Genomic DNA, 24,510 nt, shown 5'->3' with positions numbered 1-24,510 from the left:
AATTTACGCACCCTATTTACTTGGAACATTTTGTTGTTTGTTTAGAATATTTTACACACCTCACTTTATACTTGATGACATCACAAGTTTCATTCAAGGGCACCAACGCATTGCTGATGGACCTTTCTACTCTGGGGTTTCCCTACTGATCTCGCAAATGTAACCATTTGTTATGTGCCTGCTTTACTAAGGTTTATTGCTATTGAATATTGTGTATTTTTTGATTATTGCGTATTGTGATTACAGGCAAGATGTTTGTATCATTTTCAGAGCCAGAAATACCAGACCTTGTTGTGTCAGATCATAAGCATGTTATGTACCTTGGTTGCTATTTACCATACACCTTCTTAAGTGAAACAGACCTGAATCTGGCAAAATGAAACAAACTGAGAGCTTGACTTTCTCAATTCGGGTGAATGATTTTTTTTTTTTAGTTTCATAAAGAGACACCAGTTAAACTCCAATTTTAGCTAGACTTTATGGTAGGGGATAAAAAAGGGCGTGCATATGCTACATCAACCAAAACGATAACAACCAACAAAAATGTGGCTGCTAGGGAATGACTAAATGCTCTCAACTCAAGCAGTAGGAGCTTTGTGTAACAGATTTCTGAGTTCTGAGTATGCAAAAATTGGGGTAAACAGTCTAAAAATAAACTCTACCATGGAGAAGACAGGAGATGCCTGTTTGTCTTTGCACATACAGCATAGCAGTGAAAAACCTGCTTAACATATTAGTAGGCTTCCTGGGGTAAAGACCCTTAAATAAGGTGCCTTCATATTTCCATTCTCACGTCTACATTTGATCATGTACTCGTTTAAAATGGAGCGTGCCACGTAAACATCCAAGGTATGAAGTCATGAAACCTGCTCCGGCTGGGCCCGGCAGTTCCTAGAGGGGTTGAAAGAAACGTATTTTGCTTTGAAAATGGGAGACATTCCCCTTGAAGCTATTGATTTATCAACAGTCATTGCTGAATCACTGAGTTCCCATTCATGGGTAGCAAAATATAGCCGAGCAGAGTACCATGCTCAGTTACAGAATTGTAATTCAGTACCACAATAGATTGGATGTAGAAAATCTTCCCTTAGCAGCTGGTGACTCTGATATCATGCAGCAAATTATACTGTTAAAAATGCACACATACACGCAGGGGCAAACACTTAAGCACACTGAACAAGGGAAGCTTTCTCTGCTATGTGAATGAGTCTCTGCTATGGCTGAATGCTCGAGTGTGTCCTCTGTCTCTGTGAGGTTGGCCCAGAGAAGATTAGGAGGAAGCACATCAAATGAATGAGAAAGGAAGAAAGAAGAAGAGAGGAGAGTGAAGAAAAAGCTGATGGCTCAGGAAAACCCGCTGCATTACACTTGCTTTAAGGGAATTATCTCAGTGAGAGTTCTGCAGGGTCTGAGAGTGGACATGAGCACACACACATCAAACATCTCCAGGTTTAAATCTTTCCTTAAATCTACATTCATCTGATCGGCTCCACCTCTTTGTTGCTGTTTCCCGTGGTTCCTGTTTGCTTCAATTCTACCAGCCCCCTCTTCGCCCCCTTTACCCACTGTGTACATTCACGTTCATTTTTGTAAATGCGTTTATGAATTATTCGTTATCAGGCATGGTCTCTTGGGCCTGCCTCATGGGTGGCCTACATGCGTAGGATAAAATCCTAACATCTCACCTGTAAAACACTCCTTTTTACACATTTTGGAATAACATTTCTGTAACAGGCCGTTGTAAAATCACAGTAAAGCCGTTATTAAAGGGTCTGTTGTTGACTGGATATGAAACATTACTCAAAAGAATCTGTGTGACTAACTGGTGGCCAGTGCAGTTGGCAAGAGAGTCAAGGGTGGGGCTGGGTTGTATATGGAAGCTGTTTGAAAATAGTCTCCCAGACACGATGCGTCATCACAGCGAGGCCACATCACAGCTCCCCGCTTCTTCTTTACTGGTTTCCATATGTTCAGTTGGCACCATGCTCTACACTGTCACACAGCTAATTGTTCCACACGGAGGTGGCAAATAAATCCCTTTCAGTGCCTTGAATATCTAAAAAAAAAAAAAAGATTTTATATTCGTAATAACAGCACACTTAATTTTCCATAGTCAGTTTTTAACGACACGTACAACCAAGGAGCTCAAGGAGGCCTTCTCTACAGCTGGCAACCTTATTTCTCCCTAACATGGCCGCCAATTCTAGGCAAATGTTAACATGCTTGCATATGTATTAGAGATGCACCAATCCAGTTTTATCCGATCCAGTCTGATACCGATACCTGGGCTGAGCGCATCGGCCGATACCGGATACCGATCCGATACTGCTGTTGAATGAATGAGCCGTATACCTTTCCATGTGAGTGAAGGCTTCAGGTTTGACATAAACTGTTTACAGAAACAAACCAGTGTCAGGGAATATGAAACATTTGCTAAAAATTTACAACTTAACTGCTGTCTGCTCTGCGGTCATCCGGCGTCTCTCTTCACCTGCACACACACAGACTAGCCTCCGTAGCATACTGAGCTATTCTTGAAATTATTTACGTAATAACTTGCTCCACACCGCTGCCAGTCTCCGTCACTAGGGTGTTGGACAGGAAAGCAGTGGATGAAGTTACACAGAAATGTTTTCGTTATTGAATTAGCAAGCTAGTCTATCTGACACTTTATCTCCGTGGTCCAATCAGCCAACACCATTGAATGCAATTATCATGAATGTCAGTATACGGCAGTTGTAGCATTAACTTATTTGGCAGCAGAAATGCGAGTGTTAGCTGGCTTGATTGCAGTTCCACTAGTTAGCTAGTTGACGCAGGCTGGTGGCCACGGCCCCTCTGCCATTCCCCATCCCTAGCGGACCATTTCACTGTAGAGAGCGGACAGCGGCTCAAGAGACGATCAGCTTGTCCATCTCTGACGTCCACTTTCCTACTTTTTTCAGAATTGAATAAAAAAATAATATAAATCTGAAAATGAAGCTACCAGTCAGATTGAACCCCTATTCATCTGCTTTTTTTTCTTTTTAAGATTTTTTGCCTTTTTTTTTTTTTTATAGAAACAGGTACCGTAATTTCCGGACTATAAGCCGCTACTTTTTTCCCTTGTTCTGGTCCCTGCGGCTTATTCAACGGTGCGGCTTTTCTACGGCTTACGGTAACCAGGGGCGCGCACTACCGAGGATGCGCGAGACCGAGGCAGCCATCTGGCGCCAGGTAACGAGAGCAAAACAAAGAATAGGAGAGCTTCAGCGACAGTTTGCGCGAAGGAAGTGTTCATGCAAACACCCTCAACATGGAAAACAAACGGAGAAGTGCATATGATGCTGCTTTTAAGTTAAAGGCAATCGATCTGGCTGTCAAAGAAGGAAATAGAGCTGCTGCACGTACCCTTGACATCAATGAATCAATGGTGAGACGTTGGAGAAGGCAGCATGAAGAACTGACTTTTCATATACCGGTAGTAGGCTGATTATTTTGATAACGTAAACGGCCGCGGGACTGCACTTTTACTGCCGTGTTACAGGCGAGCACTTTGTATTACTTTGCACCGTTGTATTATTTGTACTCTGCACGAATGCTGTTCGCCATGTAAAAGATGTGAAAGTTTGATTGAATGATTGAAAGATTTATTGTTAATAAATGGGACGCTTTGCGTTCCCAAACAGTCATCTCTGTCCCGACAATCCCCTCCGTGGTAGCAGGAACCCCTATATACTACGGTAATTACACGCCTGCGGCTTATAGTCGGGTGCGGCTTTTATATGGAGCAATCTGTATTTTACCCTAAATTTAGCTGGTGCGGCCTATAGTCAGGTGCGCTCTATAGTCCGGAAATTATGGTAAATAGGAAAGAGAGAGAGAGAGCACAACATGCAGAAAAGAGCTGTCTGTCTGCAGCTGCTGTAAGGACTTATCCTTTGTACATCCTTTGTTTAAAAAATAAAAATAAAACACCAAACCAAACCCTCTTTTCTGATATTTGTGCTGACCTTTAACTTTAGTAAAAAAGTTCCATATCAACTGATGCTCTCTGCATTTGGCCAAAGTAGAGCATTTGGAAAAGCTTCTAACAAGAAAAGTATCTACTGCGCATTCGTGATCTAGTATACTAAAGTCAGTTCCTGCCTTATTTAAATGAACGTCAGTGGGAGAGAATTAACAACTCCTGAAGGTGGTTAGGGACATGTTCACAACAGTAGATATACCCAGACTGTATGAGCATATAAATCAGTATTCTTATGGACAGATGCTTACATAACATATTAGTTATTTAGTTGAAATATTCTGCAAAATTTAAGTGTAAGGAAAACAAGACAAGATAAAGAAAGAGATGGGTCAAGAGTAGATTTACCGCTTGAATGTACTGTATTATGCAAGTGTTATTTCTCACACTTGACTGCACGGAACGCTGTAGCTCCACTACTTACGGTATACCTCTCCTTGTGCTCCGTCCTTTTCTGACCGTCTCGGCTCTAGGTACAAGGTTCACCTGGTCAGCACAAAGTACACCCAAATATCTAGCCACTCAGTCCACTGATGTCAGACAACATTATAAATACAGTTCATTTCAGCCCTTCAACATCTGACACTGTCGACTGCAATGCACTACCAGAATTTGAAAGAGGTTAACATACATCATTGTCTCATTCAAAATAGAAGTTTTTGACCTACTAACAGACTAAACTACGAAGTTAATGTTTGCTTATAATCACTAATAGATTGAGCCCAGATTTGAACCTGAATGGTCTGTTTTTGATTAAGGTCAGGGCCTCATTTGTCTGTTTACATGTGGTACCAGTGCAGGAAGAGTAAGTGGTAATCCCTCCAGGCCGCAAAGGATGTCTGCTAACTGAACCCATCTGTGGTATTTGCCAAGTGTATGCCATGCTGATCAGAAACCTGTTCACTTTGAGTCCGAATAAATTCCAATATTTAAATTCCAAAGTGAAAGTACAAGTTCCCCGCTTTGGGTTTTGCCTTTCATAGTGTGGTGTTTTAGGGGAGACAGTGAATTGTCGAATAGTTGATGATAAGATCTAAGGAGCAAATATTTGCATCAAAATAAGACCTCTTCACCTTACAGTAATTCAGTGTGTTTCCTAGAGGCAAAATAAAAATTAAGTTGCACACAAAAGGGAGAAGATTCTCGCCTTCTGCTCCAGACATTAGATTTGGGAGTATTGCAGCATCATGTTCATTTAATTGGGGGAAGCCAAAATCGTACTGGTGGTTAATATCATAAACATATTTATGATATTTATGATATACCTGCTAAACATCAACATGTTAGCATTGTTATTGTGAGCATATTTGCATGCTGGCATTAACATTCAGCTTAAAGCACTACTGTGCTCGTAGACGGCCTCACAGATCTGACAGGATGGCTGTAGACTTGTTCTGGGTAACACTGAAAATGATTCTTGTTTTTTTAACTAAGTGTGTCACCATCTTATTGACGTGACTTGACTGGCAGCAGCACCTCAACACATCTTTTACATCCAATCATGTGAAGTCTCCATCTCTTACTTGGTTATATAACACAAAGATGGGAGTGCAGATCTCAGTCACTTATTTATCTGGTGTGCGTGTGTCCGCATGTGCATGTTTGTCTCCCTCTCTACCAGCTCGCTGTCACCTTTATTCAGTCACAACTTAAATAAATCAAAACTGCTGAGCCTGCAGACTCTGCAATCAACACGACTGTGTCTCAGTGGAGAGTGGGTCGTCCTCCATTCGAGAGATAGGCGGTTCGATCCCCACCTCCCCTGGTCCTCATGTAGAAGTGTCCTTGGGCAAGACACTGAACCCCGAATTGCTCCCCATGCTGCGCCGGTGTGTAAATGTGGTGAGAATGGTTGGATTAGATGGTGTGTAGATCCACTACCATTAGTGTGAATGTCAGTGTGAATGGGTGAATGTGACAAGTAGTGTGAAAGCGCCTTGAGTAGTCAGAAGACTAGAACGGCGCTATATAAGTAAAAGTCCATTTAACATTTACCAACACAAAGGGGCAAAACCTATGCGACCACTGATACCCAGATATTTTTGAGTTAGTTCACAGCCTGGGCTGAAAGCAAAATGTATGGGTCTTTTACATGCCATTAACAGATATGTACGTGCAAACACAGATGCACAAACACTTTTGCCCACGGTGACACCATCGGGTTACAATGTGTGTGATGGAGTCAGTCAGCCAAGAGTGACCTCTTTTAATGCAGCCGCTCTGTTTAGTCCCCTTTTTAATGAGTGGTTGTGACTCATAATCTATACTGTGTACCGGAGCCGGAGGGTTAATCAGGCTCATAGTGTGTCTGTGCGTTTGTGTGTGTACACCATGTGTAGCCCTTGTCAAGCTGAGAAATGCAAAGTGGCTCTCAGACGTTTCTCTTGGGGTGACAATTATTTATTAACACATTTAACCTTTTGTGGAGGTGTCAAGCGTTGGTGTACAACTAGGTGTAGTAAAATAAATAATAAACTGCAGCGTTAATATTTTTCTGACAACACTTTTAGAAAGAAAAAAACCTGAAAAAAGTTAAAAAAGAGTTAAAATGTAGTGTTACAGTCGCTCCCTGGTGGAAGGCTGCCAACCCCACCCCCTCCATGCTAGCAGATAATAATATATATGACCCTGATCCTGGCGAAAAGTCATGATTGACAGCTGTGGGTGACTATTGATTGGTCAGGCGGGTGTAAAGGCGGGACTTTTGGGGATGCCTGATCACTACAGTTTAAAAAAAAAAATTAAAACGTCAGCGCCCCGCATTTTGGCTTCACTTTTGTACAGTGGGAGGAAGTGGAGACTTGTCGTCCATCTTTTTTTACAGTCTACGGTCAGGATAAAGCTGCAAAACATGAGGTATATTGTAGTGAACGAGGATGTTGTCTATTGCTTTTGAGTCCATAAAACAAAAAAATGAGAAATAAAAAAAAAGCCAAACATAATTCAGTCAGGCTCCATTGTGTTATTGTTTCTCTTGGTTGGAAATCAGAACTGTTTGGCAGTTTTCACTTTCTTATAAAGCAAAATGTGTGATATAGAGTTTGGTTGTTTTTTTTGCAATGATAATGCTTAAACAATTTTATCTTTTAGCCTTTCTTAACCCTATGGCCCTAAATATTTTTTAATGCCTTTTTTTGGTTCAGTCAATCTGAACCTCCTGTAACTACTTGTGGGGGGGATGAGTCTTTTACTGTCTTGTGCACTGCACAAAGCTGTCAAAGGTGTCAAAAGAGTGAAATGTTTTTTGGAGCAAGCAAGAAAAGCTGATGGGTCGGGGAAAAAAAGATAGGATGTGGGTAGACAGACGGAAAGGCAAAAAAAGAAGACTTTTAGCTGCATTGGCTACAGAAAAAGTGTTTCTAATTCTTCATTTACTCCAACCTCAGGATGCTTCATTCCTGTAAGAACGCTCTGTTGTTATTAAAGTATTTCATTATGACTCTCACTTGACACGTCACATTCAAACTAGTGTTACATCAGTATTGCGTTCCTGTCACATTTTGACATTAACAGGGCACCTTTGATCACGTTCCTTTGATTAAAAGGGCAGAGCGGTTTCTCCTGCTACATTTCTCTTTAAAAAAACTTTTAACCATGGAAGGTCTGCTGACCACGCATGCATTTTCTTCACACTGCCTTTACAATCCACATTCACACGGCCACTCAATATTTATCGCTTTCTAATATTGGCCGCTCAGCAGCTCAATTGGATTGACTTGATGTTAATTCCCCTAAAATACCTTTTGCAGCAGCATTTTGAGTAAGCGAGAGTGAGTCATTCGCCTCTCTCTCCCCAGTATGTGACTTTCATCCTAATCCCTGACTTCAGTTTTCAAAAGTGAAGGCTTTTTGGGAGCCAACAGGCACAAAAAGCCATCAGCTGTCGCACCATCTGCATAATGATGTGAGAGCGTGCTAAAGTTCCTTGCATTCCTCTGTCACCATCACAGCATCATCTGGCCCGTCCGTTTCACTGCTGAAATATGTCATACTTTTCAAAGAGAATTTTAACATAAGGTCACACGTTTATATTTCGTAGTTTGCTGTTTATTGATGTATTGTAGTATAGGATGTCAAATCCAGTAGCATTTTTCAGAGAGATTTGAAAGGAGAACATTAGACAAAACATTTAAAGGGCGATCACATCTGAACAGTGGATAATAACTGTTAGGGGCGCAGAGAGAGAGGTCATGTAAAATTAAAGGATGTTTACACTTGCCAACGTACACTGTCATTCATCATTAATTGTAATTGAAGGCTGTTTATTGTTTACTCGTGTGCTCCACAATTCATTTGATAGCTCACTAATGCCGTCTCTTAGAAAGACGATCCAGTGTTTTGAAGAAGGTCACCGGGGTGTTTTTGATCACTGGTGCACCAAGAGTGCAACAGGACACCATAAACAAAAGATCAGAAATTAATCCAGCTTTAACGAGCCAATGCCAATGTGTCAGTGCCTCATGTTGTCCTGCAAACATATTTATTGTTGTGGATAACAAGTTTTTCTTACAGTTTATCAGTCGGTGACAGATGATGGGTTTTGTTGTGAGATGTACGTGGACCTCTGGACATGGCTTTGGAGCACTTCTCTGCTTTTCCTTCTTTTATTTTAACATGAAAGCAAGTCCTAACCTATGCTCTTGTTTCATATTTCTATGATTGTAAGCAACTTTGTAGAAAGGAAAAAAAAAATACATTTTAACTTTCAAAATGGTGTTTCATACATATGGATGAGAGAATGCTTCAGGGACAACTGATACTGCAAGTGTTCCTTCACTGAATCGTACTGTCAAAATGACAGTCAGGCGAGAGGAGTGTAACATTGACTGCATTTTTATTAGTTTGCTCTGTAGACTTTTCTTTAAGTATTCAACTAAAATGGTGTCGGTAAGATACAGCCTAGAGATGCAAATTGAGAAGATTTTATTGATACCAATGCCCGAATCGATTCCGCTTATTGGTCTGATTCTTTATCCTTTTCCCTTTCAATGATCAATTTTCTGTGCGGGCTTGGAAAAAAAGTAGGCCTTAACAGGTTTTCAGCGCCCATACAACTGTGTTGGTCTGAACACAATGTAGGTGAAATGAGAGAATACTTTGACAACATTAAGGTTTTCTTTGTCAAAGAAAAAAAAAGTTTGTACTTGTGCATGGAGTGTCAAATACAGTATATGGCACTCCTGAAATTGAAACCCTTGTTGCGTAGAAAGATGTTCTCAACATGCCGTTGCTGGTGTTTCCCCCGTTATTTTACAGACATTACAAGCACAGTGTTGTCATCTTTAATCATGTGATATGTCACGCTTTGGACTTTTTACTTCCACCAGCGTTTGAGTTGCAAAGCGCAGAAAAAACATGCCGGCATCAAAAAAAGGAATTGATGAGCTCAGAGGTATATGATTCCTGATCTCAACTGGAACTGGTCCTAGATTGATGATTTATTTTCTCAAAGAGAGAAGCTTAACCTCTAAGTCTAAAGTGGGACTGCAGATGATTTGGGGATGTGTAATGAGCCCATTGATGAACTGATATTGTGGTTTGTTTTCTAATTGGCAGCAACAGCATCTCTCCTTGACTAACTGAAAGCCATAAACACAGATCATTGAACACTGTTTTGGGTTTCTGCCTCTGGGAAATGTAATGTCAGAAATGCAAGTGAACTTTTTCGGTTCTCAGTCTCAGGCTTCATTCTGCCGTGATGGAAGTTAGGTTTATCTTATCTTGAAAAACATTTTGTCTTCCAGTTTTACATATTAAGAAGTGAGATGACGTGCAAAGCTCATTTAAGACTCAGTAACCCAAGCGGTTGTTGTCTTTAATGTATCATGATTGACATCTGCCATTTGCCTGCTCGTGTAGAAGTGCAGCGATGGTTCGTAAGAATGCAGAGTCTGTGCAAAAACCACTGAATCAGGAGCTGTATTCAATAAGATTTGCAGCTACTAAGGGTTTTGTAACTGACTTAGCAACACAGTGGAAACGACTGTCAGGACGAACCACATAATGCAGATTCTTTGCTGCTGCCGGAGGGAAGCAGGGGTCATCTCTGGGACACAAGTCATTCCCTTCCATTTCAGCGAAGTAGTGCGTCTTGACGCAGCGTTATAATGAGATTTCAGCTTGTTACAGTGTCGTTTTTACTACAGACATCCTCATAGTTTAAGAGCAAGCGACCTTTGCTGTCACCACGAGCCCCTTGGACTTTTTTTCCCTCCCTTCTGATCTTAATCGTTAGAAGAGGAGGCACGAGAGAATCCCCCTTGCAGGTAGTAGTTGTGGCTGAATGTTCTTAAACTCAAACTGACATATACTACTAATTTAGCTGTGTACACTTGTGCTCTTCGAGACTAGGCTGTATGAGTGTGAGCATGGCCTGTCCTCCTCTTCTCTTGCACTACTTGGTCACAAGACACAAGAGGGAAAAAACACTTGAGTTGAGTCATAGTAACTCACTGCTGACTTATGTAACAAATCTTACATTGTATTAACAAAAAACCAACCAAATCTCCTGTTCATGCAGTAGGCTACGTGGATGCATGGCATTGACGCGTTTAGCTCACATCAAGCTGAAGCTGATACAACTGGAAAATGATGATAAGAAATGCATCTTAAACTGCTACATGCTTTGTTTGGTTAGAAAATAATACAAGGCTGTCAAGGACATTCCTCATATATTGACACTTTGGATTCACAGAATCCTTCCAAGGCCATTCATGTAAACTTCAGTTTTATCTACATTACCTCGAAGCTGGGACATGTTGGCCAGATTAGACATACTGTAAGTGTAAATATGAAAGGCAGTGGAGGAGTTGCATTTCAGGGGAATAGTGTTTCATTCTCGTCTTGCTTTCAATAGGGATGGACTTTTAAAGTCATTTTCCATATCAGAGTACTCACATTCATTTCTTTCTACTTGCAAAAATGTTAGATATGGATCTGAAAAATTAATTTTTGATGACGTCTTGAAGTATCCCAGGATCATGAGAGTTGTTCTCTTCATTATTAAACAACCATCACTGCAGATAAAAACCTGTCATGACTCAGGCAGATATGATGTTCACAAATGAGTACATGTATTAATGTTATTTCAAATCACATTTAATCAAATTCATGTTATTTCATGTAATTTAAGTAATGTTAACTAACATAACGTTAACGTACCATTCAAATAGTCGACTACCCATACAGCTAAGCTACTGTAGCTAATGTAACGTGGTGAATTCAATCATGAGCTGAGCTGTTATCCATGTTCAAAAACTCTGACAAAAAAATCCTACTAAATATAACTTAATGAGCGCGTTAACCTCGTAATGCTGTGATGTCATTTTACACATTAGCTCGGTGGCTGGAAGTAGCCACTCGTCTTAGTAGCACATAAAGTTGTAGTCATGTCATTTATTCACATCCTGTCATTTAATTCTAATAAAACAGACGCAAGTAATGTTAGCTAACGTGACGTTAACTCGCCATTAGATGAGTCAACTGCCCATACAGCTACTGTAGCTAATGTTACAGTGAATTCAGTTGGTAGCCCGGGGCTGCTTTCTCTGGTCAAAACAATGAGATAAAACACTTACCCGACAGTACATATTAGCTTGGTGGCTGCATTAGCCAAATGTCATAGTGGCACATGGTAGTTAGCTAATACTTGATACATGGATCAAATACTGACCTCCAAATCAAGTACTTACATACTCATGTCCATCCCTTGTATTCAGTAGGCATAACATAGAGCTGCTTGCAGGGTTGTTTGAATTTAAAAAATTTTTATATAATAACTCTCCTACAGTATTTAGGCATGTAGGGTTAGTCTGATAAAGCCTGAAGCGTGAATGCTAAATATTTAAGACCAATAGGCTTTTGGTCACAGTTCCTCAACTTGGTTTTCACATCGAATGCCATATAATAACATGCTAATGTCGTATGGCAAAATATGTAAATTGAGACAAACTTTCAGGAAGGTGACTGCTGTGCAAGAGATCCTTATGGCAGCTCAGAGAGGTGTAGAGCACCTTGGTGGATGTCTTGAATACAGATGATGGCGAGAGACACACACACACACACACACACACACACACACACATATCCACAGGACATTGGAGGATGCAGTAGACGGCTGTCTTTTTTTTTTACAATCTAGTTTCCCATATGCCCAAGCAGATACCATATGGTCACTCATCCCAAGGTTTTTTCAGGGACCAGCCAACTCTTTTCAGAATGGACCTGCTCTGTAAGAGTATAAGGTACGGGTTGAAAGAATCTTTATTTTGAGTCGGCTCATGAAGCTTTGCACTAATAATACTGGCACAGGATCTTCCATTACTCATGTATGTGACCTGGTATCAGAATTAAATATGCAGCCGGTGGGAGACAAGTAACTTGGTTAAAGTGTATTTAGAAACCTGCAACTCTGGTGAAATCCATGCTAAATCTTGCCAGTGTCACCTCCATTTTTGGTTTTGTCTCCTTTGCCTCTAACAGTCACAATCACTATCACTAATGTGATTTCACAACAGGGCAGAATCTGCTTCCTTTCCCCACTCCTCTGTGGATATCTCGGCTGTTTACTGCCACTCTGTTTTAAGTGCTGTTCTGTCGTGGTATTGATGTGGTTGGTGCTGGTCTGAGTCAAGTTGCCCGGGGCAGGGTCAGGAGGGTGTTGGCTAGCAGTTTCTTCTTATGTTGTAGTGATCTGTGACGCCCGACTGACTGCCTGCAGAGATTCTTGGCCTTGTTTTTTTTTCATCCTTGCTTTAGGTTGACTGTGCGTCATTTCCTCAAAAACGTCATGTCAGCTTCTTGTAAAAAAGATCGCACACCCTGTATGAGGCACCAGTCGAGCCATATTTACGGCACTAAAAACAGACTCCCATTCATTAATTCAATACTTTTTAATGGCATATTTAAAGGATACAATAATCTTTTCTTTTTTTTTGTTTGGATATTATTTAATATTTATTTTGAAGATGTATTATATAACTTTGTACATAAGAGGACTGGACTGTTTCTTAATAGTTTATACATAGAGCCACATCAAACAAACATTAATAATGTATTTCTTTCTCGCAGGTACAGTGTGTGGCATTTTTGGACTGCAGAGGATTGGCAAATAAAACAGCTCGACTACTCAACTGAACGGTGAGTTCAGAACTGATCTTTCAGGCTTCAGCCGTTACTCATACACACTGTGACAAATGTGCAAGGTTGACACATTTCTGGGCGTATGATCCAAGAAGAGAGAAGAACTATAAGAGATCAAAAATCACAAAAAGAGTGTGTGCTACAGTGTTTTTTTTTAAGTAACATTGGGCCTGTTCTCACCTGGTATTTACCTCCGTCTTTAGTGATCAGATCACAAGTGGAACCCGCTCTGTATGAAAATAAACGTGCCTAATTTCCGTTTACACTATGTGTGTGTGTGTGTGTGTGTGTGTGTGTGTGTGTGTGTGTGTGTGTGTGTGTGTGTGTGTGTGTGTGTGTGTGTGTGTGTGTGTGTGTGTGTGTGTGTGTGTGTGTGTGTGTGTGTGTGTGTGTGTGTGTGTGTGTGTGTGTGTGTGTTGTTCCTCTCACATACTGTAAATCGTTATTATAAAAAGTAATGAAAAAACGCTTCCTGTGATTTTTCTCCGTGCCCATAGTCAAAACTTTTCTCTCCCACAAACTGTTTTGTGTGTTCTATGTTCGGCATTTCGGGTGCAATTCATGAACCTAAAAAAAGGATGTCCACCCGCGGTGATATGTGCAGTGTATGTGTTTGGCTCTCTCGCTTTATTTTACGGATTCATGTTAGCTTTCAGCTGTGTAGCAGTCGTTTTAAGTTGCTGCTGACATAGCTACCACATTTCATGCTAGAATTAAAGTGTTTGAATAAGAAAACAACAGGGGACTTTTATTGTGAAGAATTTATAGGAAATGAGTGTGTTTATCCATTTTACAGCCGCTAAGGCTTGTTAAAAGCAACTGCAGACATTACAAAGAACAAAAATATCTGGAGCAATATATCCTACATATTCGCGATTTTGGGTACATTTTTATTAACCTTTAACAAAGGGTTATTATCAAACCCGCGGGGGAGCTGCTTTTTTCAGGCAACCCCGTAAGAACCGGATAAGTGCAGGGGAACAAACATCGACTCATTGCAGACAGCATGATGATAACATTCAGAACACACGATTCACTCTACTTGGTTTCAGAGACATGAGAAATACTCTCAAATTAATAATGTTTCAAAATACAATAAGGGCCGAAAATACACAGAGCCACCTCCTAATGTTGTCATCTGATGACAATGTGTCATCTGATGACAATGTGTCCTCAGTGCATCCCCAGTGTGTCCTGGCTGCATTCACACTTTTACTTAGAGCTGTCCACTTGATTGCAAGACAATCAAGATTGTAAGACAATCTGTCCACTTCGTCAAGAGCATGTCTTAACGGTGCCATTGTTGTAGATCTACTGTGCACACTTGACAGCAGGACAACCCGATCCCGGATTGCCCATGTCTACAGAGAGCCACTGGTATCTCATATGCAAAACAAATTCAGTATTGTGCCAAAGCTGTAGTGTGCTGACTATATCAGTGTTTCAACCCCAGAGTTACTCCTATGACAGATGAGCCTAATGAGGAGTAAGGTTTCCAATCACTACGGAATGAAGAGTCTCATATTCAGTATGAGACCGAGTTCATAAACAGCAGTGTAACCTATACAAGCATATGGTGCCAACTCACATCACACCTGGTGTTCAGCTCTCCATAGAGGGAAATGTTTGCAGTTTTTGCTCTCTGTCTCTTACTTTGTTGTCTGAGGACTTTGAGGAGTACAATTCATATCTCTGCTCCAGTGTGGCTATTTTTAGATTGGCTCAAATATCAGGGGATCCTGGACTCTTCCTCCATCTCTTTTTGTCTCTTTCTGCCCGTCTCCTTCATTTACCGCAACTCGATTGAATCTCAAAACCCTTGCTCTGTTGTGTATTTTAGGGCATGGGAATATAAATGTATAGTCCCTTTGTCCCTTCATGTTGTGGTGACCCATTGTGATGAAGATCAGTTTACTCATAACTGGGAGTGCAACTCAGCCTGTGAAAATGGTTGGGTAATATTCACTCGTCTCCAGAGGGGCTTTCTAAAGTCCGAAAAAAATAACTTTGATATTGCCATACTCCTACATACTTTACTTTATCTCAGCTTCGGCTTTTACATTTTTAACTTCACAAACTGCTGTGCTTCTAGAGTTTGATATACGTGGGTGTTAATCAGTTAGGGAGGATATAACGAAAGACACAATAAAGTTACATTATTATTGGTTGGTGTTATTATTATTATTATTATGAGAAGTGTATAATCTGGTGTTTTTGGAGCTTGAACTAGGGACTAAAAGTCAGGATATATTGGCTCCTTTTTTTTTATCACTCACTCGTCCCTCATCTTTATTGCAGGGCAATATTAAATTGCTCCTTTTAGATTACTTTTTTTAGTTAAACATTTTAATTTATGCTTCATTGAGAGCCAGGGACAGCTCAGACACCAGCAGTTGTATTGACAAGAGGAGACATTTATTGCACTCCTTGCACTCTTCTTAAATAGTCTCCATTTTCCTGCTGGGTGCTTGGGGGTAGAAACTGTCAGGTTGTGAAGGAGGGCCGCCTTGAGAGGATTCTGATCACCACAGGTTGCTACACGGGGACTGTGTCCAGTGGCGCTCAGGTGATGGCACCATGCTGTATTTGTAAAGGTGGGGGTAAAAATATAGAAAGAGATAAAACGATGTCTGTGTATCCTACTGGCTCCCTCAACCTCCACTACTGAAGGGAGCAGACACTCTTAAAGGCATAGTTCACCTTTAGTAAGCACTTATTTGTTTGCCTACATCATAAAACTGACCTTCATACATAGACATGTGAACCAAACTTGCTGCTAATTTACATTGGTTCTTATGCAGAATGTTTAGACACTGTCCTGTTGTCTGTGTGAGCTGACATTTATGTGTGTTTATGGCAGTGGTATTCATGTCCTGTTTGGTTAGATATATAACACATGGCATCCTGCCCTCCCGCCCTCCTGCTTCCACCTCACTTCCATTATTGCAATGAAAATTTAGTGGTGTTGGCAAGATAGCCAACACAGCACAGTGTGCTGTGTTGCTGCAGGGTGTTAGAGTGAGACTTTGAGTGAGTGAAACTTTTTTTTCCAGTTGTATAACTTCATTAGAGTTGGTCCGATACAAGTATGGGAAATGCCTCCAATGCGCCTAAAATGCTGGTATTGGCATCAGGGATTACGCAAGTCTATGCCCCACTCCTATACCACAAAAACATCTACTTTAGTAGGTTATTCATGTTCTTTTTCCATTACGACTGACTGTCAAACTAGATAATATAAGAAAATTATATGGCATTCATTTTCTGTATGTAGTTGTTCATGTTTTACAAAGGGGTTTAGGTCATACACAATCACAGTGATGATGTCACAGTAGGGATGCAAACATTTTTCTTCAGTATTGAAATATTTTTATTGCTTAAAGTGAAATCCCGGCACAAAATCATCCCATGGTCTTTTTCAGCAAATCCATTCATCCAATAAGCCATTAAGACAATTTTTTTCATGTAACAACTATTATTCCGCTAACAGTTACAAACAGCAGGATGTGACTAACACTGATTAGCTCGGGCATTAAGTTGAACGCATTAAAACGTCTTTTTTAACCACTAATACTGCTCAAAATAACACCGCCTCTGCAGCAGCATGGTAAGAGTCCTTACACATAAAACAAAGCACCAACAACATAGTTGGTGAACCAAGAGTTTATTAAAAGAGTGTTTTGAAAGACTTACCTACTGGCCCCTGTACCAGCTCCTCCAAGTCCATTCAAGTAGATTAGAAAATGCAAATCCAAAAGGAAGCAGTTCATTGATGATTTATTTAGTTGCATCTTCCAATTTATTCAGGGAACATGGAAAAAAACGGTCAAGTACAGTCAGTTGATGAGGGATAGCAGTCACACAGCATGTTGCAGTATTCAATGATTCCAGGCCACCGTGAAAAATGTCACTCTCTTTGCAGCATAAACATTTAGGGCTCAGAGTACCCATAGGCAAACCACAAAATGCCCGCACACTAGGGCTGATACTATATCTGATGCTATCCTAATGCTACCTCTACCTGTAGCCCCTTCAAGCCCCCACCCCCTTGCGTGCCATTTCGGTGCTGCAGGGAAATCTGCTGTCTGGGACTTTTCAAAATGTTTCTATTATTATCTTATATTTCACAAAACGGCCACAACGCTTACCTGTTTTGTTGCAATAAATCGTCAATGGGCTCCTTCCTCTGGATTGCATTTGCGAATCGACTTGAATGGACTTTACTATGAGAGGAGCTCTGGGTTCACTAACTACATTGTTGGTTGTTCGTGTAGGGACTCTTATCATGCTACTGCAGAGGGTTGGTTTTGAGCAGTATTAGTGGTTTAAAAAGCCTTTTTAATGCTTTTATCCTTATGCCCAGAGCTAATCAGTGTTAGCGACTGTTAGCGACTCTCCAGAATATCTCCGTTAATAGTTATTTAATAGTACACGAAAATAATTGTCTCGATGACTTAATTGATGAATGGATTTGCCGAAAAAGACCATGGCATTAATTTGCATCGGAATTCCACTTTAACGAATATATGGTTAATCATCAACATCCCTACCACTGCCATACGAGATTAGTAGATAATAAATATAAATCTATGTAATGCACTGGCATTGGATCGGTACAAGTTCGGAATTGGTATGAGGAAGGATATCATGGTATTGGAACATCTCTAAAGTTGATATATAGATACAAAGAGACAATGCTGTTTTTTTTACCTTTTCAGTTGAAGAGGACTTTTCAAACTGAAAAATGGCCAAAACTTCAACAGTGTCTGTGGTACTTTTGAGTATTTAGACCATCCGCTTTGTAAACCCACTGTAAAACAGCTATGGTAATGTACAGATCCCTAAGTACACTTTGCTCAGTGTCATAGTTGCAGGTTACATCGATGGCTTTGATACGTCAGACGATACAGTGTCAGGTCCTCTCTGAGTGATGGAAGATGAGAGCTGTGTGCAATAATAACAAAGCTTATTTGATCTTTTTTTTCTTTTCTTGTTGCTGCTATAAAGGCGGCTGCCTCAGATGATTTAATCTTTATACCACCAGGAACTAGGCCGGCAATATTTCATCTGTGTCATGAGCACACAGTTTTTTTGTGCATCTAAGCAGTTCACCAATGAAATGGGAAATGCTGGAAGGGTGACCTTTAGCCCCACATCTAGGACTTATAATTCAGGATTGTGTTGGGGTGTCACAAAAAGAGCAGGGCTGTGTAGGGTTGTAGGGCTGTAAATCGCAAGTTTTATCAAGATACGAAATCTTGATTCTTTGGACAATGACATAATATTTGCTGACATCCCAATATCTGCCACAATACTATTTTGATTTGATTAAATTCAAGTGACTGCGATGGATATGAGACGATATCATAACACAATCAATGGCATCTATATCATTAACAAAAAGCAACTAAAATGTGATTGTAAAATGTTGTTACTGAGCTCTTCCAGACATTTGCGTGAAAAAGAAACTACTCTTTTTTTAATAAAACAAATAAAAACAGAGTGGAAATTTAAAAAAAAAGCTTAAAGATGACTATGTATTGATATTTTCACTTTGCATCGATGATATTGGATCGTTTACCGGTAAATAGATTTTCGTTACACCTCAATTAAATAGCTGAGAGAAGGTCTGCTACTGGATAAGTCACAATCAAGATTCAAGTTGATATTGTTTTTCCCTGTCTGAAGACTAACACATTGACACAAACACTTTATCTACCATATGTGTAGCTAAACATATTCATCGACATATTTCCAAAGTTTCATACTCAATCAGCAGCATCCGTGGGCATTGCTAAAGTTTTATGCTAATCTCAGCCATTTCACTCTTCCACTCCAGTGTAACCCCTAGTGTGTGTTATTTATACTATGATGGTTTACCTAAAATTAGATTTTCAAAAATCGCAATATATTGCCTTGCTTACAGCATTGCAATATATTAAATTGTAATACCTGTGTCATGATATGTATGGTATTGCTAAATTGCAACTCTCTTGCCTCATAGTTTGAAAACTTCTGTCCCACCCCAGGGGCTCTGAACCCTCTGGCATTGACCAGATGTAACACATGGTCAAGTGTTTTTAAGATTCCCTAATTAAAAACAGAAACCGATGTTGGTCTCCATTATTCAAGGTTAGAAGAAAATAGGAGATGTTTTTACATTTTGGGCTGATGCCCTCACTCAGAGAAGCTTGAGGGGTGTGCATTAGTAGACTGAGTTGGGATTGATATGTGATCACCAAGACTCCTGGAAAACAAAAGGAACAGGTTCAAGGCTCAAATGTGAAGCAAAGCTTAAATGGCTTTAGTTTTATTGGTAAAAAAGAGACATGAATGCCTTCAATTGGCTCCGGTTCATTTTCATCTATCAACTCCTCTTTTCTTAAATTCTCATTCTCATAAATCATTTCCCTCTAATGTTGCTTTTGGAAAGCTGCTGATTTTGACCCGGTACAGCATAGCCACACAGTCCAATGTGAAAATCAACACCAGCATTCTAAAATGTCTTAAAATAGATCTTGCGTTATGTTTTAACAGAATTATGTTACTGTAGTTTGGCTTTTCTCTTTAGATGCTCTGACACCATATGTTCTGTATGATCCAATAGCCAGAGTGCTGTATCACACTGATTAGCATGTATTTCTGTGTGAAGGATCCATCTGGAGAGTACCTGCATTCTTTCACACTTGGCACCCACACTCTGATCTGTCTCTCACTTTCTGTCTTAGTTCTTTTTTCCCCTTGCTAGCTGGCATACAAAAGTGCGTCGTACATGACTACTGGTTTCCATCAGTCCGTGCCTGCGACCAGACAGGAGACGGATGGATCCGGTATCAAAGCCCACATTTGTTTTGGAACTTGGAAGTGGAAGCTGTGACCAGATGTGAAAACAATGTAGTCATTTAGGCGAAGCCGTAACAGAGGCTGCTATCACTGATAGTGTAGGTTCAACCCAGCGCAGTGGGTCTGCTTACTGTCTCGGTGACATCTGTTTTACACTGTACAAACTACAGACAGGGCTTAGTGCATCTGGAGCAGTGATTAAACGTGATATTGCTACAATTCAAGGGTTGTATTTACGTTTCTTAACTATAACATCAGTTTTGTGTACTTTTAAGATAAATAATGACCCTAGGTATCATTAGTTGGTGCTGACATACTGTGTACATACTAGTGTGAGTATGGTAATACGTATGTGACATTCTCAGTATGTGACAAGCAAAGTGTCCAATAGAGCCTGACTGATACTGGATTTCATAGTCCCATACCAGTTACAATAATAAAGCAGCTATATAACTAACTAATGTAAGCACAGAACACTGGTACTATGAAAAGTTTGTGTGTGTGCCGATTATTTTTTTTTTCATCATATCTTCCAAAAACTGCAGTAGAAGCATTCACACAATTTACAGCAAGCGAAGTGAATTAGCAACGTATCATAGCGGTTCATATTTAATCAACATTTAGGTAAATTTATGTATCGGATCAGATATATTAAAGGACTTTGGATTGGAACATCCCTAATATGGCATTATTATCCGTCTGTCCCCGTCTAGCGAACATATCTCAGGAATGTCTTCAATTTGGCACAAATGTCCAATAGTTGGTGGAGGCATACATCCGCGAGCTGGTTATTTTGGTCTTTTCTTCATTTGATGTAGGCTTGAGCTAAACACACACATTCACACTTCACCTTCCAGCAGAACATGTTGAAAGCAAATAACACCAGCTTGGCAAGATGATTACAGATGAGTCTAACTCAGATCAGACCATCTGATCTGACACCCAAGTCAAACAATAATTACACACAGACGCACAAATAAAACCAGGCAGTGCTCTGTATGGAAGCACCCCACATTAATGCAATCTATCACACACGTGTCTATACTAGTAATCCGTCATTATAAGCATTATTGCCAGGAGATCATTAAAGTCTAGATAAAAGACTCCCCTCAGTCCGCCACACACAGAGAGGTGTGTGTGCGTGTGTGTGTGTGTGTGTGTGTGTGTGTGTGTGTGTGTGTGTGTGTGTGTGTGTGCGTGTGCGTGCGTGCGTGCGTGCGTGCGTGCGTACATATTGAAAGTTCGCAAGCAGCCTCACAGCCTTCTCTTTTAGACTTGTGTGTAAAAAAACAGATCTACTTGTATTTAGTTTGCCTTCTTTCTTTAATAGCGACCCCTTGCATTGGTAGAAATGCTGTATTTATTTAAATCTCCTTTTTTGGGTCTCCAACAAGACAAGCAGCTTAGATGAGAAAAAAACATGACTGAATGCAGTTTATTTCTTTATAAAACACCAGGCCCTAGGGCTGGGTGATATGGCCAAAATCTTCTATCCTGATATACGTAATTCCATATCTCGATAACTATATACTGTATATCACAATATAGCATGTTTTCTGTGTATTCAATAAATAAATTGTCTACATGAAATATCCACATAGTAAAGCTAATGTTGTTATACTGTGTGCTATATATACTACAGTTGTTCTTTTGTATTTTCTCATTTTATAGAGAATTTTAGTTCAAAACGAACATAACAGTGAAATAACAGAGAAATAAATGTTTTCCAGCTATATACTGATTATGTTTACATGCATCCACACAAATAGTGCAATGTCAAAATAAAACCACACTCGTCAAATGATATTCCTTCAAAATGTTCCACATAAGCTTTTCGGTGAACTTGAGTTAATATGTGATGGTTATTATCAGTTGATTATATTATATTTATATTATTATCACGATATGATTCCATTGAAAGATGATACATTATAATATTGAATTATCACCCAGCCCAGTATACTGGGACCTCCCGGTTGATGAAGCACTGAAAACTGTGTGAGTGTTGCGTTTTTGATTTCAACAATGTAACATTGTTGAATTAATAAAAGAAATTCAGCAGCCACAATGGCCTGCAGACAACAGACCTAGCTTCATTTACACACATGCTTGTACTTTGCCCCACTAATCAGCCACCATACCGAGTCGAATCAGATTGTTGTGGTCTAAACCAATTTACTTTACAACCTCACCGCTGTCGCCACCATTACTGAATCCCCCTCAAAGCCTAGCAGGAGAGAAAGGTTGTGATTTGATCTTCCTCACCTTGATCAGATTACACACTGAAATTAGTATAATTACAGCTGTCGCTGATTAATTGGAAAGCTATAATTAGCACTCTGGATATAGTGGTGTGTATGTGTGTTATAAAGAAAGAATTGTTGTGCCTTTGTTGTAGTGTGTGTGTGTGTGTTTCTTCCATGTGAATTTGTATGCTTGTGTGTAAAATTATATTGTTTAACAGCAATAGAGAAGAAGTAGTTGAAGTGGTTTAGATGTGGATCAGCTCAAGCCTAAAAAAATAATGAGACTCAACTCATTATCAGTAAAAAATAGGGGCCCCATTTCCAACACCTTTTTTTTTGGAATGCGCTGCAGCCTGGCCGCTGCGAACCGAGCTCAATGTAATCCAACGTGTAAGTGTCTGACTACATTACGGAAAGACGGTGAAGTCTCGTCTGAAATGATGTGAGATGACTTGTAGCTACACGTCGCACAGCTATAAAAACTCACCTTCCTGTTGGATAGGACAGGAAGAAGTTGTGGCTAGTTGTGCTACAAATGGATCCTAATAAATCCGGATATAATGCACCTGGCAAACCACTGAGTCTGCAGTTTGACCGGGATTAAAACTGTCAGCCAGGGAGGAGAAGAAATCCTACCAGAGCACATTTTCCTGATGAAAAATGCAGTTTCAAGAGTGGAGAGCTTCAGACAGAGCAGCGGTAGGCTAATGCTGTTAGCTAAAGTTATTATGTTGACCTGTATCGGTAGCTACACACAAAAGCATGGCTGGATGAAGGGAACATCACCATATTTCCATAATGTAATCAGACACAACAATTAAAAAAACAAGAAAAAACACATAAATACATGGGGAAATAGGATCCAGCTTGAAAAATACAGAAATTCCCCTTTAACTATATTCAAATGACACACAGTGCAACTCGCATGAACATTTTGACCTAATCTTTCATCAATGTGCAATAACGTCATTGCTATTAACCTCTAAGGCCTACCTACTGAATCAATCATCATCCATTCAAATCAGCTGTGCACATGGATATTGCTTTCTCTGGCATAGCTCTACCTCAATTAAACTTGTATAGACAATGGTTTAATTATTGAGCATGTTTAATCCCCAAATGCTAGTCAAACTGCTGTACACAACACATAGAAGCACTACATGAGAAACAAATAGAGGGAAGTAAGGTGGAGAATGCTGATGAGTACTGGTGAGATTAAGTCAGAAGTAATGAAGACATGCACATGGTTAAACATGGGTATTTTACTGCATGTACAAGTACATATTTCCCCCTCTGCACTCTTTCTTTAATATTTCACCGTTTTCCCAAATGTCGTAAATCGTTGTTGGATGGAGCCACTCTTGTCAGTTGAGTTTGACGACATGCTCATGCTTGTAGCACTTTGTGGATGATTGATTCTTAGATATGAATGGGGAACTCTTTCCATTGTGGTTTGCCAGCATCTGCATGCATATCTAACACACAGTGTCATCAAGATTTGCTGGCTGTCATTTGCTACACCCCTACTTTGCTACCAAACGGCAGAAGTTGCATTTTCCTGGGCGACTAACTTCTCTGCATCTGTTTATCTGTCTCTAACCTGAAGAGGAGTGGTCATGTAATGGTAATGGATTTCAAATACCCCCATACAGCCTGCCTGATTGCAGGATTACACCGCAACCGTAGTCATGCAGTTACAGTACAGCAACATGGCTAATATTTCACCACCAACAAAACCCTGGAACATAAATTCTGTCCTAATTGGGCTTGAGAAATTATGCAACCATGGAGGATGACATGTTCTGAGATTTCCACTTTCCACTTTAAATGAATCACTGAGCACCCCCTGCCCCACTGAGGGAGCAGTCGATACAAACAAGACGGATAGTGTGGAGCTGTTCTCAGAGCAACACAGGACAGGGGGGAAAGGAGCGAGCGATAAGAGATTGAGCTGCAGGATTTCAAATATTCATAGAGATAGAGTGTATATCAGACATTGGGCATGCATGAGCTATTTGTGTGCACTCCAGGTTTTCAATAAGCTAAGAACCCCTTACCTCCACTCAGCAAACTTCAGTGACCAAGGTTAGCCAAGCAGAATGGAGGAGCAGGCAAATGGACTGGATGTCTTTGATAGCGTAGATGCTACAGCTACCTCGGTGGTAGGGATATAATACTAAACCCTTCATTATCCCACCTCCTCTCTCACAGGCCCACAAGATCTGCGACCTATCCCTTTGTAGGTACTATCAGAAAAACAGCCTCAAATATAAC

The 24,510-nt window shown here is 40.2% G+C and overlaps 1 protein-coding gene across 1 annotated transcript in view; it reads left to right on the top strand.

Annotated features, from left to right (window-relative positions):
- The window catches only part of adarb1b (adenosine deaminase RNA specific B1b), a 127,691-nt gene that overhangs the window by 34,932 nt on the left and 68,249 nt on the right, over positions 1-24,510 (top strand). The window contains exon 2 of the mRNA XM_083921667.1: positions 13,076-13,144. The gene's annotated coding sequence lies outside the window, so the exon portion shown is untranslated. The remainder of the gene's footprint in view (positions 1-13,075; positions 13,145-24,510) is intronic.

The sequence above is a fragment of the Echiichthys vipera genome (genome assembly GCF_963691815.1).
Source record: "Echiichthys vipera genome assembly, chromosome: 10".
NCBI lineage: Eukaryota > Metazoa > Chordata > Actinopteri > Perciformes > Trachinidae > Echiichthys > Echiichthys vipera.
Note: the sequence above shows the minus strand (reverse complement) of the source record. Positions and strands in the feature narration are given on the sequence as shown.